Here is a 6,608-nt window from a genome sequence, read left to right on the forward strand (position 1 = left end):
ATGTAGAACCTGCTGTTTGTCGTCCTCAGTATCCTCCTTACACCTCACAGCCATGCTGTCTCAGAAAATACAGCAGCTATGATGGGGAGGTGACACACTTTGTGATGCCTCAAAAAAGACAGCCTGTCTCTGTCGAAGCATCGATCATCACAAACTGCATTTTGTGCTATCATTACGCCTTTTTCAGTTCTATGAGGTACTGTGTCATTATCAACAACTGTAGGATGTCAGAGAATAATGTCACTATATTATACTGTGAGGATGGTCTGTTGTAGGTTGGGAGCATGCACTGATGCAGCACGTTACCACACCCACCACACGACAGCTTCTCATAGAGAGTTGGTAATTAATTAAATAATATCTTTTTACAACAAACAAAGCACATTCACAAGTACATAGTTCTAAGATCATTTGAGATTTATAAAGGAACTTAGCGTGGGACCTGGCAGACATATGGTTTAATAAATCCCTTTTTTTTTTTGTACATATGCTGTATCTGCCTTACTAGTGTAAGCAAAATTTCAGTATGGAATCTAAGTGAGGTATCATACATGAAGCCCCAAGTCCTTCCCTATATATTTGGTAGCAAACTGTTGTCATAAACTGTTTTTCTTTTTAGAAAGCAAAAGCTTTTTCCTGGCACACCATGCATGCATGGTTACATTTTTTCAGTCTTTTTCTGATTGTGGATGCATGCATTTTGGCACCAATGTTTGCAAGTGTTATCTGCAGATCCCACAATGAAATTTTGGGGCTTTTGGAGACTGCTTTTAGTATTAATCAGTTAACTCCTGGACAAATTGGAAATCATTTGATATCTACACCACTCCAGATGATTTTCCTTACAGTAGAATGAGTGATTTCAGATAATTTGGCGATCTTTTTAAATCTCTTGCCAGACTCCTAGACATTCAGAGCCTTCTTTCTAAAGGGCCTTCGAGAGCTCTTTTGATCTTGGCATGATGACACCACAAACCTTAGGTATCTGTGGTTTAAATAGACAGGTTCAATCAGTATACTCCCTAAGGAGAGTCTAATCATTGGCACCTCATGTGGAACACCTGATTCTAGTTTTATGGATTTCACGTGGTGATACTTTTAGGGGTTTACTTATTTTATGTTGTTTTTGTTAAGAGTATAAGAAAGAATGAATTTTATGTGTCATTTTATCAAGTACAGTATATCACATTTTCCTTTTGGCACTGTTTGCATGAAGTTCTAATGTTTGCCTATTCAGATATATTGGAAAAGTCAACAATTTCTATGTAGTGTACTTTTCACATGACTGTATAAAGATTTCATGAACAAACAAAAAATATCAATCCAAAGCACAAAAAACAATGCCAACCTGCCAAAACAATTTTTGCAGTGTGGAAAATGCAAGCACAGCAATATATATTTTCACTAAGAAGAAAGCGCATTCTTATTGATTTCTCAGAGTGCAAGTGGAAATGTGGAGCAAGACCTTTACTTAAACAGTTCAATTAACAGTATGAACTGACATGAAATTAACCCTAACCCTAACCATTTAGTTAGAATAAAAATAACTTGACTCACCTTGGCCCTGCAGGCCCAGAACTAAATTCCCCACTGATATAAATTGGTATGTGAAAGCAATTCTGAGTGAAGCCAAGAGATGCTCTGTCAAGTGAATGCACCAGATAAACTCCAGCTTAAGTGCAACAGAATGTACTATCAGCTTGTACTTTTTTCTTGTCCCTTGGTGTTGTTTGTTTTAATAGTTTGCTAATCAACTTATGTTTACTAAAAGTTTCTTATGTGAAATAAGGTTTTGTTACATAAATTAGTCCTGAAAAACATTCGGTGTAGAGTCGATCAATAATTATTCTTGATATCATCCTTGACAGAGGACCCCCTCAGAAGAGCGCACTGTCGGTGACAGTTTTAGTAGGAAAAATGGATGATCATCCAACATATTGAACAGAGACATCCTGAAGGAGGGCTGTGTTTTGTAGTACAACTTAGTGAGTACTGAAGTCAGAAACATTTTAAACATTGCAGCAAATGACGTCAAAAGAAAAAAAGTGGTGAAAGCATATTGTGGGAAAATTTCAAATGGTTTTCAAAATCAAGTAACTAACCTCTGGTGAAAGATGTGCTAGAAGACATATTGAAAGAAACTAGAGCAATGTACAGTACGGTAATATTATAGAAAAGGACTTGTGGATGACAGTGGAAGAGTCAAAGACCAAGAGAATGAGAGATTGTGTATACATTGAAATTAAACTGAAAACAGAATTCTGATGAATCGATTGATTGATTGATTGATTGATTACATTACTGTTTTAATTACTCAATTATTTCTTTATTTGTTTATTTAACCATTGTAATGAGGGCATAGTGAATGCCTGGGTTTATTAGCACAACTTATATTTCCTAAGTATATTTATTACAGTTTCAAACATAAAAGTGATATGAGACTACAAACGGTATTACATGTCATTGCTTATTTTAAAACATGCTATATTTTCATAATCCACCAGAGGGCACCTTACTCTCCAAGTCAAGAGTTAAAATCACTTTGAGTTGTTTACTTTCTGGAACTTTCTTCTTAGGCTGTGATTTCTTTGCAAGCCGACACCCACACACGTGATTCCATTTTACTTTTTTTTTCCTTTGTTTTATTTTTATTTTATTGTATTTTTTTTAATTTGCTCCTCACCAAGACTACAACTTAAAAGATTTTTTTTTCGAATGCAAATACTGCTGATTCTGTTCAGTTTTTTGCAACTGAGTTTTTCATTTGGCCTCATGCTTTTCTGTACATTTTGCAACAGTCTTTGCTTATCTTATACATTACAGGAAAAACCTGTTAGTGCTGAGCCAGCGACACACCCACCCCGCTATGGTAGTTTGGGAAGGTTTGGGGTTTCCTTTCAAAGCAGAGGAAAAAAGAAAATGCAGCATTTTGAGCAGCTGTGAATAAATAATCCTCTACATAGCAACATGGCCTGGGCATTGTACATGCCAGGAAGGCCATCTGAAAGCACTCTAGGAGGTAAATTGTTTGTGTTGTCCAAGAAAGTGACATTTACAGATTATAATACAGAGTATAAAGAGTAACAAATCAGCAGGACAGTGAAAGATAATGGAAAGTAAAAAAAGATATTTTCTGTTTACAGTCTGTAATTAGAACAGAATGAAGTAACTTTAACAGATCTGCCCTGCTGTTCTTATTTATGTAATAAAACTCCAAAGGAGGGAACTTTAGCTTAATCTTCTCTTGAGATTATGAGATGGCGCTTTACATCTTCTAGGTATAATTATTTTGAGACATGAAACTTTTTCTCCTTTTTCCTCTGCTCTTAAAGTTTTTGATTCAGGCCTTCCTTTTGTCTTGTTCACAGATTATCAAACACAGGAAACTGGTTGCAGGAGTGATTATGAAACGTCCTGAAAAAGTCCTTAGGAAGCTGTGTGCTCCTTTTTTTTTTCTTTAACAATGCCTAGCAACAAGCAAAGTATTTAGACTAGTGGGGAGAGTCAATTGGTTGCTTAAAAAATATTACTGCTTCATGATCTACCAGATACTGTAACTTTATTTGCCCTGTATGAGACATTAAATAGCGTGTATTTTAAGGGAGGGGAAACACGGTGGCACAGTGGTAGCGCTGCTGCCTCGCAGTTAGGAGACCTGGGTTCGCTTCCCGGGTCCTCCCTGCGTAGAGTTTGCATGTTCTCCCCGGGTCTGCGTGGGTTTCCTCCCACAGTCCAAAGACGTGCAGGTTAGGTGCATTGGCGATCCTAAATTGTCCCTAGTGTGTGCTTGGTGTGTGTGTGTGTCCTGCAGGGGGCTTTGTTCTTGCCTTGCGCCCTGTGCTGGCTCCAGCAGACCCCCATGACCCTGTGTTAGGATATAGAGGGTTGGACAATAACTGACTGACTATTTTAAGGGACTGTTGGGTCACTTTGGTTATCATAACAATCTCACATCTACTTAGTCCAATCCAAGGTTATGGGGGGCCAGATCCTATCACGGGAACACTGGGCTCCGACTACTAATCAGCCCAGGGAAGGGTGCCAGTTCTTTGTGGGACCCACTCACACAGACACTCACACTCACACTGGACTACTTTGGAATCACTAATAAACCAAACTTGCATTTTTTTGGGGATGTGTAAAGAAAACCCTCACAGACGCAGGGAGAAATCGCAAACACCACACAGATAACGATTGGCCACATTACAGTATCTAAACCTAGGACACTGGATCAGTTTAGGCAGCAGTGGTTTGATGGTGTTATGCTATTTTCTAAATAAAATGTCTAACGCTTTGTCTTTATGCTGGAGCACTTATCACATTAAGGCTGTGCCAGGAATTTTCAGTCATAGCCTTCATTTCTATAATCTTAGCCAGTCAGAAGCTGGATCATCCAATGTGACATCCAACTAGTCTGTGACTGGCTAGGATAAAATCAAACCGGATTAATTTGCAATCTCGTTGGAGGGGTGGGCTTTTTGTGTGCGAGAGTGGAGAAACAATGAGCATTCAGGTGGAAGTTCAATACATAGAATGTAACTTTGAAGAATGAGGAACACACGTGTTTGAACCCTCACCAACAGAAGATAAGTTGGTCTGTCTGATGTCTCATGTTTTATATAAAAACAGAATATAAAAAGAAAGCAAAAGGCAAAGACTGCAGCCATACACACCATGTCTATTTCATACAGAGCCAGCTTCCTTCAGGTAACATGCTATTTATTGACTTTCAGAAAAAGCAGCAAGGACGACTACACTGGAAGATCAGTGCACAGTCAGCAAATGTTGAACAGGCTGCATTTTCAGTCGTGCAATCTGAAACTGTGCAGCAACAAGATCAAGTGGCAAATTTGATGTACCCTATGACAGAAAGTTCCTTAATTTGACATCAACTTTAGGCAGTGTAAGAATCTATGAATGGACATGTTTTAATTAGAATCAAGATTCTGCTTATTCTTTTGGATAGCGGACAGTTTCTAGTGGTCATTTGGTCTTCCTCTGTTGACTCAGAACTCCAGGAATCTGGGTTTACTTCCAGTCATAGGCATTTATTTGTGTTAGTTATTCCTTACATTTTCTCCCACATCCCAAAGACATGTGACTTAGGTTCATTGGCATCACTAAATTATTCTCATATGATGAAGAATAACATTTTGCCTCACTGTGCCTTGTGATGGCCTGGTTCCGTCCTTACACAAGATGTTGTCCGGATGTTTTCAATTTCGCCATGACCTTATTTCAGACTGAGTAGGTTTAGAAAATATATTTAATGCATTTGCATATAATATATATTCTTTTTGTGGATTCATAGAGCTGGTGTACAGTGCCAGAAAATGTTACATCAGCACTCCAGGGATGTGAGATCAGTTCTTAGGCCAGGTGCAATCTGTACGGTTTGAATATTTTTCCCTTTTAAGTTTTAGGGTTCTCTTTTTCTTCTCCATATCCTAAGGATGTTCATTTTCAGTTTAAGTTGTATTAGTAAGTATACAGTAGATGTGTACATGAATCTAGCCTGCAGTGGGCTGGTATTTAATACATGGTTAATTCCTCCTTTTGTCTAATATGCCAGGATGCAATATGGGACTAGGCAGATTTAAAAAATGATCTGATGCATTAATATCCATATATTACTTTACTGGGTTCACAGGACTGGCAGCACAATAGTCACTATAGCTGCCTCACACCTCTAGGGACCTGGAGTCAATTATTGGCCCACCCACTCTCTATAGATATACTATTCGACCAAACGTTTGCGGACACCTGACCATCACCCAAATATGAGCTTGTTGGACATTACAAAACCAAGGGCATTAATATGCAGTTGTCTACCCCAACCACCACCACCTTTGCAACTTTAACACTCTTCTTGCAAGGCTTTCCACAAGATGGTACAGTTTATCTGGGGGAAACTGTGCCCATTCCGTAAAGAGAGCATTTGTGGGGTCAGGTACTGATGTGGGATGGGAAGACTTGGCTCGCAATCAGCAGCTACTTGGCCATGGAAACCCATTTCACGATGGCCCCAGTGCACAGTTCTTGTGCTGATGTTTAATTCCAGAGGCAGTTGGGAATTGTGTTGTAAGTGATGCATCAGAGGATAATCTTTTTTTTCCACTATTAACTTTCAGAACTCAGTGGCCCTTCTATGTGAGTTTGCCTTGGCCACCACTTCGTGGCTAAGCTATTGTTGCTCCAAGATGCTTCCACTTCATAAAAATAGCACTTACAGTTGACTTGGACAGATCTAGCATAGCAGACATTCCACATACTGACTAGCGACAAAGGTGGCATCCTATGACAGTGCCATGTTTAAAGTCACTGAGCTCTTCAGTACAACCCATTCTACTGTCATTGTTCGTCATGGAGATCACATGGCCATGTGCACCTGTTACCAATGGGTGTAAGTGAGACATCTGGACTCAATAATTTGGCCATACAGTGGGGTTTGTAGTGTGGTTTGCAATCTATCCGTGTCACAATGACTTTGGTCTCAGTACTTCTCTTTTCTCTCACACACTAAAGATGTGCAAGTTGTGAGAATTGCTAAGTATAAATTGGCCTAGACTGAATGAGTATACAGTAATAATAATAATAGGTGTGTAAGT

Source organism: Erpetoichthys calabaricus, chromosome 2 (assembly GCF_900747795.2).
Source record: "Erpetoichthys calabaricus chromosome 2, fErpCal1.3, whole genome shotgun sequence".
Taxonomy (NCBI): Eukaryota; Metazoa; Chordata; class Cladistia; order Polypteriformes; family Polypteridae; genus Erpetoichthys; species Erpetoichthys calabaricus.